Source organism: Cavia porcellus, unplaced genomic scaffold (assembly GCF_034190915.1).
Source record: "Cavia porcellus strain 051 isolate PalLab524CR breed Dunkin Hartley unplaced genomic scaffold, mCavPor4.1 scaffold_18, whole genome shotgun sequence".
NCBI lineage: Eukaryota > Metazoa > Chordata > Mammalia > Rodentia > Caviidae > Cavia > Cavia porcellus.
Genome location: NW_026947501.1, coordinates 3,089,864 through 3,106,590, shown reverse-complemented (window position 1 = coordinate 3,106,590; position 16,727 = coordinate 3,089,864).

Sequence of the window (16,727 nt, the reverse complement as noted above, 5' to 3'; positions counted from 1 at the left end):
CTATCCTACATTTCCACTGCATGTTTCCTGACCTCCCCATGCTGACCACCCTGTGGTGATTTCTCCATCCTACATTGCCTCTCACTCCCTATCCTAATTCAGTGCCTCCGATTCACACCACCACGTGATGTTGTTCTCACTCCTACTAGATAATGGCCTGTTAGAAACCCTTACAATGCGCAGCACCCAATGATGCTTATCACAAACCTATTCTACATTGCCACTGCATGTTTCCTTGCCTCCCCATGCTGACAAACCCGTGGTGCTTTTCTCCATCCTACATTGCCACTCACAGCCTACCCTAATTCAGACCCTCTGATTCACACCACCATGTGATGTTTTTTTCACTCCTACTAGAGAATGGCCTGCTACAAACCACACCATGATGTATTTCTCACTCCTAGTAGTTAATGGCCTGTTAGAAATCTTTACAATGCGCACCACCCAGCTTTTTTTTTTCAGAACACAATCCTACATTACCATTGCATGTTTCCTGACCTCCCCATGCTGACCACCCCGTGGTGCTTTTCTACATTCTTCATTGCCACTCACTGCCTATACTAATTCAGGCCCTCCGATTCACACAACCCCGTGATGATTTTGTCACTCCTACTAGTGAATGGCCTGCTACAAACCTTTGTAATGCACACAACCCCGCGATGTTTTTCAGAAAAGTATCCTACTTTGCCATTACATGTTTCCTGACCTCCCCATGTTGACCAGCCCGTGGTGCTTTTCTCCATTCTTCATTGCCACTCACGGCCAATCCTAATTCAGCCACTCCGATTCACACCACCACGTGATGTTTTTGTCACTCCTACTAGTGAAGGGCCTGCTACAAACCCTTACAATGCGCACAACCCCGCGACGTTTTTCAGAAACCTATCGTACATTGACAATGCATGTTTCCTGACCTCCCCATGCTCACAAAGCCGTGGGGCTTTTCGCCATCCTACATTGCCACGCACTGTCAAACTTGATTCAGGCCCTCCAATTCACACCACACCATGAGGTATTTCTCACTCCTACTAGTACATGGCCTGTTAGAAACCCTTACCATGCGCACTACGCCGCGATGTTTTTCAGAAACCTATCCTACATTGCCACCGTATGTGTCCTGACCACCCCATGATGACCGTGCCGTGGTGCTTTTCTCCATCCTACATTGCCACTCAATGCCTATCCTAATTCAGGCATTCCGATTCACACCTTCCCGTGATGTATTTCTCACTCCTACCAGGGAATGGCCGGTTAGATACCCTTACAAGACGCACCACCCCGTGATGTTTTTCAGAAACTTTTCCTACATTGCCACTGCATGTTTCCTGACCTCCCCATGCTGACCACACCGTTGTGCTTTTCTCCATTTTATATTGCCACTCACTGCCTATCCTAATTCAGCCCCTACGATTCACACCACCCTGTGATGTTTTTCTCACTCCTACTAGTGAATGGCCTGTTAGAAAGCCTTACAATGCACACAACCAGCGATGTTTTTCAGAAACCTGTACTACATTGCCAATGCATGTTTCCTGACCTCCCCATGCTGACAACCCCGTGGTGCTTTTCTCCATCCTACATTGCCACGCACTGTATATCCTAATTCAGAACATCTGATTCAAACCACCCCATGATGTTTTTCTCACTCCTACTAGTGAATGGCCTGTTAGAAACCCTTACAATGCCCACCACCCTTTGACGTTTTTCAGAAAACTATCCTACATTGCCACTGCATGTTTCCTGTCCTCACCATGGTGACAACCCCGTGGTGCTTTTCTCCATGCTACGTTGCCACTCACTGCCTATCATAATTCAGGCCCTCAGATTCATACCACCCTGTGATGTTTTTCTCACTACTACTAGTGAAAAGCCTGTTAGAAACCCTTACAATGCGCACCACCCCGCGATGTTTTTCAGAAACCTATCCTACATTGCCACTGCATGTGTCCTGACCTCCCCATGATGACCACCCCGTGGTGCTTTTATCCATCCAACATTGCCACTCACTGCCTATCCTAATTAGAACATCTGATTCAAACCACCCCCTGATGTTTTTCTCACTCCTACTAGTGAATGGCCTGTTAGAAAGCCTTACAATGCACACAACCAGCGATGTTTTTCAGAAACCTGTACTACATTGCCAATGCATGTTTCCTGACCTCCCCATGCTGACAACCCCGTGGTGCTTTTCTCCATCCTACATTGCCACGCACTGTATATCCTAATTCAGAACATCTGATTCAAACCACCCCATGATGTTTTTCTCACTCCTACTATTGAATGGCCTGTTAGAAACCCTTACAATGCCCACCACCCTTTGACGTTTTTCAGAAAACTATCCTACATTGCCACTGCATGTTTCCTGTCCTCACCATGGTGACTACCCCGTGGTGCTTTTCTCCATGCTACGTTGCCACTCACTGCCTATCATAATTCAGGCCCTCAGATTCATACCACCCTGTGATGTTTTTCTCACTACTACTAGTGAAACGCCTGTTAGAAACCCTTACAATGCGCACCACCCCGCCATGTTTTTCAGAAACCTATCCTACATTGCCACTGCATGTGTCCTGACCTCCCCATGATGACCACCCCGTGGTGCTTTTCTCCATCCAACATTGCCACTCACTGCCTATCCTAATTAGAACATCTGATTCAAACCACCCCCTGATGTTTTTCTCACTCCTACTAGTGAATGGCCTGTAAGAATCCCTTAAAATCCGCACCACCCCGTGATGTTTTCAGAAAACTATCCTACATTGCCATTGCATGTTTTCTGACCTCCCCATGCTGATCACCCTGTGGTGCTTTTCGCCATCCTACATTGCCACTCACTGCCTATCCTAATTCAGGCCCTCCGATTCACACCACCCCGTGATGTTTTTCTCACTCCCACTAGTGAATGGCCTGTTAGAAAGCCTTACAATGGGCACCACCCCGTGATGTTTTTCAGAAAACTATCCTACTTTGCCATTACATGTTTCCTGACCTCCCCATGTTGACCAACCCGTCGTGCTTTTCTCCATTCTTCATTGCCACTCACTTCCAATCCTAATTCAGCCACTCCGACTCACACCACCTCATGATGTTTTTTTCACTCTTACTAGTGAAGGGCCTGCTACAAACCCTTACAATGCGCACAACCCCACGACGTTTTTTAGAAACCTATCGTTCATTGACACTGCATGTTTCCTGACCTCCCCATGCTCACCATCCCGTGGGGCTTTTCTCCATCCTACATTGCCACGCACTGTCAAACTTGATTCAGGCCCTCCAATTCACACCACACCATGATGTATTTCTCACTCCTACTAGTACATGGCCTGTTAGAAACCCTTACCATGCGCACTACGCCGCGATGTTTTTCAGAAACCTATCCTACGTTGCACTGCATGTGTCCTGACCTCCCCATGATGACCGTGCTGTGGTGCTTTTCTCCATCCTACATTACGACTCAATGCCTATCCTAATTCAGGCATTCCGATTCACACCTTCCCGTGATGTATTTCTCACTCCTACCAGGGAATGGCTATTTAGATACCCTTTCAAGGCGCACCACCCCGTGATGTTTTTCAGAAACTTTTTCTACATTGCCACTGCATGTTTCCTGACCTCCCCATGCTGACCACACCGTGGTGCTTTTCTCCATTTTATGTTGCCACTAACTGCCTATCCTAATTCAGGCCCTATGATTCACACCACCCTGTGATGTTTTTCTCACTCCTACTAGTGAATGGCCTGTTAGAAAGCCTTACAATGCACACAAACAGCGATGTTTTTCAGAAACCTATACTACATTGCCAATGCATGTTTCCTGACCTCCCCATGCTGACAACCCCGTGGTGCTTTTCTCCATCCTACATTGCCACACACTGCCTATCCTAATTCAGAACATCTGATTCAAACCACCCCGTGATGTTTTTCTCACTCCTACTAGTGAATGGCCTGTTAGAAACCCTTAAAATGCGCCCCACCCCGCTGTTTTTTTCAGAAACCTATCCTATATTGCCACTGCATGTTTCCTGCCCTCCCCATGCTGAACACCACGTGGTGCTATTCTCCATCCTACATTGCCACTCACTGCCTATCCTTATTCAGGCCCTCCGATTCACACAACCCCGTGATGATTTTCTCACTCCTACTAGTGAAAGGCCTGTTAGAAACCCTTACAATGCCCACCACCCCGTTATGTTTTTCAGAAAACTATCCTACATTGCCATTGCATGTTTCCTGACCTCCCCATTGTGACCACCCTGTGGTGCTTTTCTCCATCCTACATTGCCACTCACTGCCTGTCCTAATTAGAACATCTGATTCAAACCACCCCTGATGTTTTTCTCACTCCTACTTGTGAATGGCCTGTTAGAAACCTTAAAATCCACACCACCCCGTGATGTTTTCCCAAAACTATCCTACATTGCCATTGCATGTTTCCTGACCTCCCCATGCTGACCACCCTGTGGAGCTTTTCTCCATCCTACATTGCCAGTCACTGCCTATCCCAATTCAGGCCCTCAGATTCACAACACCCCGTGATGTTTTTCTCACTCCTAGTAGTTAATGGCCTGTTAGAAATCTTTAAAATGCGCACCACCCAGCTTTTTTTTTTCCAGAAAACTATCCTACATCACCATTGCATGTTTCCTGACCTCCCCATGCTGACCACCCCGTGGGGCTTTTCTACATTCTTCATTGCCACTCACTGCCTATCCTAATTCAGGCCCTCCGATTCACACAACCCCGTGATGATTTTGTCACTCCTACTAGTGAATGGCCTGCTACAAACCCTTGTAATGCACACAACCCCGCGATGTTTTTCAGAAACCTATCCTACATTGCCATTGCATGTTTCCTGACCTCACCATGTTGACCAACCCGGGGTGCTTTTCTCCATCCTACATTGCCACTCCCTGTCTAACTTCATTCAGGTGCTCCGATTCACACCACACCATGATGTATTTTTCACTCCTACTAGTAAATGGCCTGTTAGATACCTTTACAATGCGCCCAACCCCGCGATGTTTTTCAGAAACCGATCATGCATTGCCACTGCATGTTTCCTGACCTCCCCATCCTGACTACCCCGTGGTGCTTTTCTCCATCCTACAGTGCCACTCACTGCCTATCCTAATTCAGGGCCTCCGATTCACACCACCGCGTGATGTTTTTCTCACTCCTACTAGTGAATGGCCTGTTAGAAAGCCTTACAATGGGCACCACCCCGTGATGTTTTTCAGAAAACTATCCTAGTTTTCCATTGCATGTTTTCTGAGGTCCTCATGCTGACCACCCCATGGTGGTTTTCTCCATCCTACATTGCCACTCACTGCCTATCCTAAATCAGGCCCTCCGATTCACACCACCCCGTGATGTTTTTCTCACTCCTACTAGTGAATGGCCTGTTAGAAAGCCTTACAATGCGCACCACCCAGAGGTTTTTTTCAGAAACCTATCCTACTTTGCCACTGCATGTTTCCTGACCTCCCCATGCTGACGACACCGTGGTGCATTTGTCCATTTTATATTGCCACTCACTGCCTATCCTAATTCAGGCCCTCCGATTCACACCACCCTGTGATGTTTTTCTCACTCCTACTAGATAATGGCCTGTTAGAAATCCTTACAATGCGCACGACCATGCTTTTTTTTCAGAAACCTATCCTACATTTCCACTGCATGTTTCCTGACCTCCCCATGCTGACCACCCTGTGGTGATTTCTCCATCCTACTTTGCCTCTCACTCCCTATCCTAATTCAGTGCCTCCGATTCACACCACCACGTGATGTTGTTCTCACTCCTACTAGATAATGGCCTGTTAGAAACCCTTACAATGCGCAGCACCCAATGATGCTTATCACAAACCTATTCTACATTGCCACTGCATGTTTCCTTGCCTCCCCATGCTGACAAACCCGTGGTGCTTTTCTCCATCCTACATTGCCACTCACAGCCTACCCTAATTCAGACCCTCTGATTCACACCACCATGTGATGTTTTTTTCACTCCTACTAGAGAATGGCCTGCTACAAACCACACCATGATGTATTTCTCACTCCTAGTAGTTAATGGCCTGTTAGAAATCTTTACAATGCGCACCACCCAGCTTTTTTTTTTCAGAACACAATCCTACATTACCATTGCATGTTTCCTGACCTCCCCATGCTGACCACCCCGTGGTGCTTTTCTACATTCTTCATTGCCACTCACTGCCTATACTAATTCAGGCCCTCCGATTCACACAACCCCGTGATGATTTTGTCACTCCTACTAGTGACTGGCCTGCTACAAACCTTTGTAATGCACACAACCCCGCGATGTTTTTCAGAAACCTATCCTACATTGCCATTGCATGTTTGCTGACCTCACCATGTTGACCACCCCGTGGTGCTTTTCTCCATCCTACATTGCCACTCACTGTCTAACTTGATTCAGGCGCTCCGATTCACACAACACCATGATGTATTTCTCACTCCTACTAGTAAATGGCCTGTTAGATACCTTTACAATGCGCCCAACCCCGCGATGTTTTTCAGAAACCGATCTTGCCTTCCCACTGCATGTTTCCTGTCCTCCCCATCATGACGACCCCTGGTGCTTTTCTCCATCCTACAGTGCCTAATTTTCCACTGCATGTTTCCTGACGTGCTCATGCTGACCACCCCATGGTGGTTTTCTCCATCCTACATTGCCACTCACTGCCTAACCTAAATCAGGCCCTCCGATTCACACCACCCCGTGAGGTTTTTCTCACTCCTACTAGTGAATGGCCTGTTAGAAAGCCTTACAATGCGCATGACCACGCTTTTTTTCAGAAACCTATCCTATATTACCACTGCATGTTTCCTGACCTCCCCATGCTGACCACCCTGTGGTGTTTTCTCCATCCTACATTGCATCTGACTCCCTATCCTTATTCAGTGCCTCCGATTCACACCACCACGTGATGTTGTTCTCACTCCTACTAGATAATGGCCTGTTAGAAACCCTTAAAATGCGCAGCACCCAATGATGCTTATCACAAACCTATTCTACATTGCCACTGCATGTTTCCTTGCCTCCCCATGCTGACAAACCCGTGGTGCTTTTGTCCATCCTACATTGCCACTCACAGCCTACCATAATTCAGACCCTCTGATTCACACCACCATGTGATGTTTTTTTCACTCCTACTTGTGAATGGCTTGTTAGAAAGCCTTACAATGTGCACCACACCACGATGTTTTTCAGAAACCTACCCTACATTGCCATTACATGTTTTCTCACCTCCCCATGTTGACCAACCCGTGGTGCTTTTATCCATTCTTCATTGCCACTCACTGCCAATCCTATTTTCAGCCCCTCCGATTCACACCACCCCGTGATGTTTTTCTCACTCCTACTAGTGAAGGGCCTGCTACAAACCCTTACAATTCGCACAACCCCCCGATGTTTTTCAGAAACATATCCTACATTGCCATTGCATGTTTCCTGACTTCCCCATGCTGACCAACCCGTGGTGCTTTTCTCCATCCTACATTGCCACTCACTGTCTAACTTGATTCAAACCCTCCGATTCACACCACACCATGATGTATTTCTCACTCCTACTAGTGAATGGCCTGTTAGATACCTTTGCAATGCGCCCAACCCCGTGATGTATTTCAGAAACCAATCCTACATTGCCACTGCATGTTTCCTGACTTCCCCATGCTGACCACACCGTGGTGCTTTTCTCCATGTTATGTTGCCACTCACTGCCTATCCTAATTCAGGCCCACCGATTCACAGTACCACGTGATGTTTTTCTCACTCCTACTAATGTATGGCCTGTTAGAAACCCGTACAATGCGCACCACCCAGAGATGTATATCAGAAAGCTATCCTACATTGACACTGAATGTTTCTGACCTCCACATGCTGACCACACCGTGGTGCTTTTCTCCATTTTACATTGCCACTCACTGCCTATCCTAATTCAGGCCCTCCGATTCACACCACCCCGTGATGTTTTTCTCACTCCTACTAGTGAATGGCCTGTTAGAAAGCCTTACAATTGGCACCACCCCGTGATGTTTTTCAGAAAACTATCCTACTTTGCCATTGCATGTGTCCTGACCTCCCCATGATGACCACCCTTTGGTGCTTTTCTCCATCCTACATTGCCACTCACTGCCTATCCTGATTCAGGCCCTCCAATTCACACCACGCTGTGAAGTTTTTCTCACTCCTACTAGTGAATTGCCTGTTAGATTCCCTGACAATGCGCACCAACCCGGAATGTTTTTCAGAAAGCTATCGCACATTGCCACTGCATGTTTCCTGACCTCCCCATGCTGACCACCCTGTGGTGCTTTTCTACATCCTACATTGCCACTCACTGCGTATCCTTATTCAGGCCCTCCGATTCACACCACTCCGTTATGTTTTTCTCACTCCTACTAGTAAATGGCCTGTTAGAAACCGTTGCAATGCGCACCACCCCGCGATGTTTTTCAGAAACCTATACTTCTTTGCCACTGAATGTTTCCTGACCTCCCCATGCTGACCATGCCGTGGTGCTTTTCTCCATCCTACATTGCCACTCACTGTCTAACTTGACTCAGGCCTTCCAATTCACACCATCCCATGATGTATTTCTCACTCCTACTAGTGAATGGCCTGTTCGATACATTTACAATGCTCCCAATCCCGCGATGTTTTTCAGAATCCGATCCTGCATTGCCACTGCATGTTTCCTGACCTCCCCATCCTGACCACCCCGTGGTGCTTTTCTCCATCCTACATTTCCACCCACGGCCTATCCTTATTCAGGCCCTGTGATTCACACCCTCCCGTGATTTATTTCTCACTCCTACCAGGGAATGGCCGGTTAGAAACACTTACAAGGCGCACCACTCCGTGATGTTTTTCAAAAAACTATCCTACAATGCCACTGCATGTTTCCTGACCTCCCCATGCTGACCACCCCGTGGCGATTTTCTCTATCCTACATTGCCACTCACTGCCTATCCTAATTCAGGCCCTCCAATTCATAACACCCCGTGATGTTTTTCTCACTCCTACTAGTGAATGGCCTGTTAGAAAGTCTTACAATGCGCACCACCAGCGATGTTTTTCAGAAACTTATCCTACATTGCCATTGCATGTTTCCTGACCTCCCCATCCTGACCACTCTGTGGTACTTTTCTCCATCCTACATTGCCACTCACTGCCTATCCTAATTCAGGCCCGCCAATTAACACCACCCTGTGATGTTTTTCTCACTCCAACTAGTGAATGGCCTGTTAGAAAGCCTTACAATGGGCACCACCCCGAGATCTTTTTCAGAAAACTATCCTACTTTGCCACTGCATGTGTCCTGACCTCCCCATGATGACCACCCTTTGGTGCTTTATTCCATCGTATATTGCCACTCACTGCCTATCCTGATTCTGGCCCTCCAATTCACACCACGCCGTGATGTTTTTCAAAATCCTACTTGTGAAAGGCCTGTTAGAAACCCTTACAATGCGCACCAACCTGGAATATTTTTCAAAAAGGTGTCCCACATTGCCACTGCATGTTTCCTGACCTCCACATGCTGACCACACCGTGGTGCTGTTCTACATCCAACATTGCCACTCACTGCCTATCCTTTTTCAGGCCCGCCGATTCACACCACCCCGTTATGTTTTTCTCCCTCCAACTAGTGAATGGCCTGTTAGAAACCCTTTCAATGCGCAACACCCTGCGATGTTTTTCAGAAACCTACACTACATTGCCACTGAATGTTTCCTGACATCCCCATGCTGACAATGCATTGGTGCTTTTCTCCGTGCTACATTGCCACTCACTGTCTAACTTGATTCAGGCCCTCCAATTCACACCACACCATGAGGTATTTCTCACTCCTAGTAATGAATGGCCTGTTAGATACTTTTACAATGCGCCGAACACCGGGCTGTTTTTCAGAAACCTATCCTACATTGCCATTGCATGTTTCCTGACCTCCACATCCTGACTACCCCATGGTGCTTTTCTCCATCCTACATTGCCACTCACTGTATATCCTAATTCAGAACATCTGATTCAAACCACCCCGTGTTGTTTTTCTCAATCGTACTAGTGAATGCCCTGTTAGAAACCCTTACAATGCGCACGACAGTGTTATGTTTTTCAGAAAACTATCCTACATTGCCATTGCATGTTTCCTAACCTCCCCATGGTGACCACCCTGTGGTGCCTTTGTCCATCCTACATTGCCACTCACTGCATATCCTAATTCAGGCCCTCCGATTCACACCACCCCGTGATGTTTTTCTCACTCCTACTAGTGAATGGCCTGTTAGAAACACTTACAATCGCACCACCCCGCTTTTTTTTTTCAGAAACCTAACCTACATTGCCAGGGCATGTTTTCTTACCTCCCCATGCTGACCACCCTGTGGTGATTTTCTCCACCCTACATTGCCACTTACTGCCTACCCTAATTCAGGCTCTCCGATTCACACCGCCCCTTGATGTTTTTTTTTTTCACTCCTACTTCTGAATGGCTTTTTAGAAAGCCTTGCAATGAGCACCACCCAGCGATGTTTTTCAGAAACCTATCCTACATTGCCATTGCATGTTTCCTTTCCTCCCCATGTTGACCAACCCATGGTGCTTTTCTCCATTCTTCATTGCCATTCACTGCCTATCGTAATTCAGGCACTCCCATTCACACCACCCCGTGATGATTTTCTCACTCCTACTAGTGAATGGCCTGCTACAAACCCTTACAAGGCGCACCACCCCGTGATGTTTTTCAGAAACCTATCCTACATTGCCAATGCATGTTTCCTGACCTCCCCATGCTGACCACCCCTTGGTGCTTTTCTCCATCCTACATTGCCACTCACTGTATATCCTAATTCAGAACATCTGATTCAAACCACCCCGTGATGTTTTCCTCAATCCTACTAGTGAATGGCCTGTTAGAAACCCTTACAATCCGCACCACCCCGAGATGTTTTTAAGAAACCTATAATAAATTGCCACTGAATGTATCCTGACCACCCCATGCTGACCATGCCGTGGTGCTTTTCTCCATCCGACATTGGCAGTCACTGCCTATCCTGATTCAGGCCTTCTGATTCACACCCTCCCGTGATATATCTCTAAGTCCTACCAGGGATTGGACGGTTAGAAACCCTTACAATGGGCACCACCCTGTAATGTTTTTCAGAAACCTATCCTACATTGCCACTGCATATTTCCGGACCTCCCCATGCTGACCACACCGTGGTGCTTTCTTCCATTTTATATTGCCACTCACTGCCTATCCTAATTCAGGCACTCCGATTCACACCACCCTATGATATTTTTCTCACTCCTACTAGTGAATGGCCTGTTAGAATGCCTTACAATGTGTGCCACCAGCGATGTTTTTCAGAAACCTATCCTACATTGCCAATGCATGTTTCCTGACCTCCCCATGCTGACCACCCCGTGGTGCTTTTCTCCATCCTACATTGCCACTCACTGTATATCCTAATTCAGAACTTCTGATTCAAACCACACCGTGATGTTTTTCTCAATTATACTAGTGCATGGCCTGTGAGAAACCCTTACAATGCGCACCAGCCCGCTTTTTTTTTTCAGAAACATATCCTACATTTCCACGGCATATTTTCTGATCTCCCCATGCTGACCACCCTTTGGTGATTTTCTCCATCCTACATTGCCACTCACTGCCTATCCTAATTCAGGCCCTCCGAATCACACCACCCCGTGATGTTTTTTCTCAATCCTACTAGTGAATGGCCTGTTAGAAACCCTTATAATGCGCACCAACCCGTGATGTTTTTCAGAAAACTATCCTACATTGCCACTGCATGTTTCCTGACCTCCCCATGCTGACCACCCTGTGGTGCTTTTTTCCATCCTACAATGCCACTCACTGCCTAACCTAATTTAGACCCTCCGATTCACACCACCCCATGATGTTTTTCTCACTCCTACTAGTGAATGGCCTTTTAGAAACCTTTACAATGCGCAACGCCCCGCGATGTTTTTCAGAAACCTACACTATATTGCCACTGAATGTTTCCTGACATCCCCATGCTGACAATGCCGTGGTGCTTTTCTCCATCCTACATTGCCACTCACTGCTTATCATAATTCAGGCCCTCTGATTCACACCACCCCGTGATGTTTTTCTCACTCCTACTAGTGAATGGCCTGCTACAAACAATGACAATGCGCACAACCCCGCGATGTTTTTCAGAAATATATCCTACATTGCCATGGCATGTTTCCTGACTTCCCCATGCTCACCAACCCGTGGTGCTTTTCTCCATCCTACATTGCCACTCACTGTCTAACTTGATTCATACCCTCCAATTCAAACCACACCATGATGTATTTCTCACTCCTAGTAGTTAATGGCCTGTTAGAAATCTTTACAATGCGCACCACCCAGCTTTTTTTTTTTCAGAAAACAATCCTACATTACCATTGCATGTTTCCTGACCTCCCCATGCTGACCACCCCGTGGTGCTTTTCTACATTCTTCATTGCCACTCACTGCCTATACTAATTCAGGCCCTTCGATTCACACAACCCCGTGATGATTTTGTCACTCCTACTAGTGAATGGCCTGCTACAAACCTTTGTAATGCACACAACCCCGCGATGTTTTTCAGAAACCTATCCTACATTGCCATTGCATGTTTGCTGACCTCACCATGTTGAACACCCCGTGGTGCTTTTCTCCATCCTACATTGCCACTCACTGTCTAACTTGATTCAGGCGCTCCGATTCACACAACACCATGATGTATTTCTCACTCCTACTAGTAAATGGCCTGTTAGATACCTTTACAATGCGCCCAACCCCGCGATGTTTTTCAGAAACCGATCTTGCCTTGCCACTGCATGTTTCCTGACCTCCCCATCATGACGACCCTGTGGTGCTTTTCTCCATCCTACATTGCCACTCACTGCCTACCCTAATTCAGGCTCTCCGATTCACACCGCCCCTTGATGTTTTTTTTTTTCACTCCTACTTCTGAATGGCTTTTTAGAAAGCCTTGCAATGAGCACCACCCAGCGATGTTTTTCAGAAACCTATCCTACATTGCCATTGCATGTTTCCTTTCCTCCCCATGTTGACCAACCCATGTTGCTTTTCTCCATTCTTCATTGCCATTCACTGCCTATCGTAATTCAGGCTCTCCCATTCACACCACCCCGTGATGATTTTCTCACTCCTACTAGTGAATGGCCTGCTACAAACCCTTACAAGGCGCACCACCCCGTGATGTTTTTCAGAAACCTATCCTACATTGTCAGTGCATGTTTCCTGACCTCCCCATGCTGACCACCCCTTGGTGCTTTTCTCCATCCTACATTGCCACTCACTGTATATCCTAATTCAGAACATCTGATTCAAACCACCCCGTGATGTTTTCCTCAATCCTACTAGTGAATGGCCTGTTAGAAACCCTTACAATCCGCACCACCCCGCGATGTTTTTAAGAAACCTATAATAAATTGCCACTGAATGTATCCTGACCACCCCATGCTGACCATGCCGTGGTGCTTTTCTCCATCCTACATTGGCAGTCACTGCCTATCCTGATTCAGGCCTTCTGATTCACACCCTCCCGTGATATATCTCTAAGTCCTACCAGGGATTGGACGGTTAGAAACCCTTACAATGCGCACCACCCCGTAATGTTTTTCAGAAACCTATCCTACATTGCCACTGCATATTTCCGGACCTCCCCATGCTGACCACACCGTGGTGCTTTCTTCCATTTTATATTGCCACTCACTGCCTATCCTAATTCAGGCACTCTGATTCACACCACCCCATGATATTTTTCTCACTCCTACTAGTGAATGGCCTGTTAGAATGCCTTACAATGTGTGCCACCAGCGATGTTTTTCAGAAACCTATCCTACATTGCCAATGCATGTTTCCTGACCTCCCCATGTTGACCAAACCATGGAGCATTTCTCCATTCTTCACTGCCACTAACTGCCTATCCTAATTCAGGCACTCCCATTCACACCACACCGTGATGATTTTCTCACTCCTACTAGTGAATGGCCTGCTACAAACACTACAATGCGCATCACCGCGCGATGTTTTTCAGAAGCCTTTCCTACATTGTCACTGCATGTTTCCTGACCGTCCCATGCTGACCACACCGTGGTGCTTTTCTCCATTTTATGTTGCCACTCACTGCCTATCCTAATTCAGGCCCACCGATTCACACCACCACGTGATGTTTTTCTCACTCCTACTAGTGAATGGCATGTTAGAAAGTCTTACATTGCACACCACCCCAGGATGTTTTTCAGAAACCTATCCTACACTGCCAATGCATGTTTCCTGACCTCCCCATGCACACCACCCCGTGGTGCTTTTCTCCATCCTACATTGCCACTCACTGCCTATCCTGATTCAGGCCCTCTGATTCACCCCACCCCGTGATGTTTTTCTCACTCCTACTAGTGAATGGCCCGTTAGAAACCCTTACAATGCGTACCACCCCGTGATGTTTTTCAGAAAACTATCCTACATTGCCACTGCATGTTTCCTGACCTCCACATGCTGAGCACCCCGTGGTGCTTTTCTCCATCCTACATTGCCACTCACTGCCTATCATAATTCAGGCCCTCGGGTTCACACCACCCCGTGATGTTTTTCTCACTCCTACTAGTGAATGGCGTTTTAGAAACCCTTACGATCCTCACCACCCGCCATGTTTTGTAGAAACCTATCCTACATTGCCACTGCATGTGTCCTGACCTCCCCATGATGACCACCCCGTGGTGCTTTTCTCCATCCTACATTGCCACTCACTGCCTATCCTTATTCAGGTCCTCCAATTCACACCATGTCGTGAGGTTTTTCTCACTCCTACTAGTGAATGGCCTCTTAGAAACCCTTACAATGCACACCAACCCGTAATGTTTTTCAGAATGCTATCCCACATTGCCACTGCATGTTTCTAGATCTCCCCATGCTGACCACCCCGTGGTGCTTTTCTCCATCCTACATGGCCACTCACTGCCTATCCTTATTCAGACCCTCTGATTCACACAACCCCGTTATATTTTTCTCACTCCTACTAGTGAATGGCCGGCTAGAAAGCCTTACAATGCGCACCACCCGGCGATGATTTGCAGAAACCTATCCTACATTGTCAATACATGTTTCCTGACCTCCGCATGCTGACCACACGTGGTGCTTTTCTCCATCCTACATTGCCACTCACTGCCTATCCTAATTCAGAACATCTGATTCAAACCACCCCGTGATGTTTTTCTCACTCCTACTAGTGAATGGCCTTTTAGAAACCCTTATAATGCGCACCACCCCGAGATGTTTTCCAGAAAAGTATCCTACATTGCCAATGCATGTTTCCTGACCTCCCCGTGCTGACCACCCTGTGGTGCTTTTATCCACCCTACATTGCCACTCACTGCCTATCCTAATTCAGGCCCTCCGATTCACACCACCTCCTTGATGTTGTTCTCACTCCTACTAGTGGAAGGCCTTTTAGAAACCCTTACAATGAGCACCAACCCGCAATGTTTTTAAGAAACCTATCCTACATTGCCACTGCATGTTTCCTGACCTCCACATCCTGACCACCACTTGGTGCTTTTCTGCATCCTACATTGCCACTCACTGCTTCTCATAATTCAGGCCATGTGCTTCACACCACCCCGTGATGTTTTTCTCACTCCTACTAGTGAATGGCCTGTTAGAAACCCTTACAAAGCGCACCACCCCGTGATGTTTTTCAGAAAACTATCTTACATTGCCACTGCATGTTTCCTACCTCCCCATGCTGACCACCCTGTGGTGCTTTTCTCCATCCTACATTGCCACTCACTGCTTATCCTAATTCAGGCCCTCCGATTCACATCACCCCGTGATGTTTTTCTAACTTCTACTAGTGAATGGCCTGTTAGAAACACTTACAATGTGCAACATCCTGTTTTTTTTTTTTTTTTTTTTTTTTTTTTTTTTTTTTTTTTTTTCGGAAACCTATCCTACATTGCCACGGCACGTTTTCTGACCTCCCCATGCTGACCACCCTGTGGTGATTTTCTCCATCCTACATTGCCACTCACTGCCTAACCTAATTCAGGCCCTCCGATTCACACAACCCCGTGATGTTTTTTTCAATCCTTCTTGTGAATTGCTTGTTAGAAACCCTTACAATGCGCACCACGCCGCGATGTTTTTCAGAAACCTATCCTACATTGCCATTGCATGTTTCCTGACCTCCCCATTTTGACCACCCCATGGTGCTTTTCTCCATTGTTCATTGCCCCTCAATGAATATCCTAATTCAGGCCCTCCCATTCACACCACTCCGTGATGATTTTCTCACTCCTACTAGTGAATGGCCTGCTAAAAACACTTACAATGCGCACCACCCCGTGATGTTTTTCAGAAAACTATCCTACATTGCTACTGTATGTTTCCTGTCCTCCCCATGCTGACCACCCCGTGGTGCTTTTCTCCATTCTACATTGCCACTCACTGCCTATCATAATTCAGGCCCTCCGATTCACACCACCCCGTGATGTTTTTCTCACTCCTACTAAAGAATGGCCTGTTAGAAACACTTACAATGCACACCAACCCATAATGTTTTTCAGAAAGCTATCCCACATTGCCACTGCATGTTTCCTGATCTCCCCATGCTGACCACCCCGTGGTGCTTTTCTAAATCCTACATTGCCACTCACTGCCTATCAT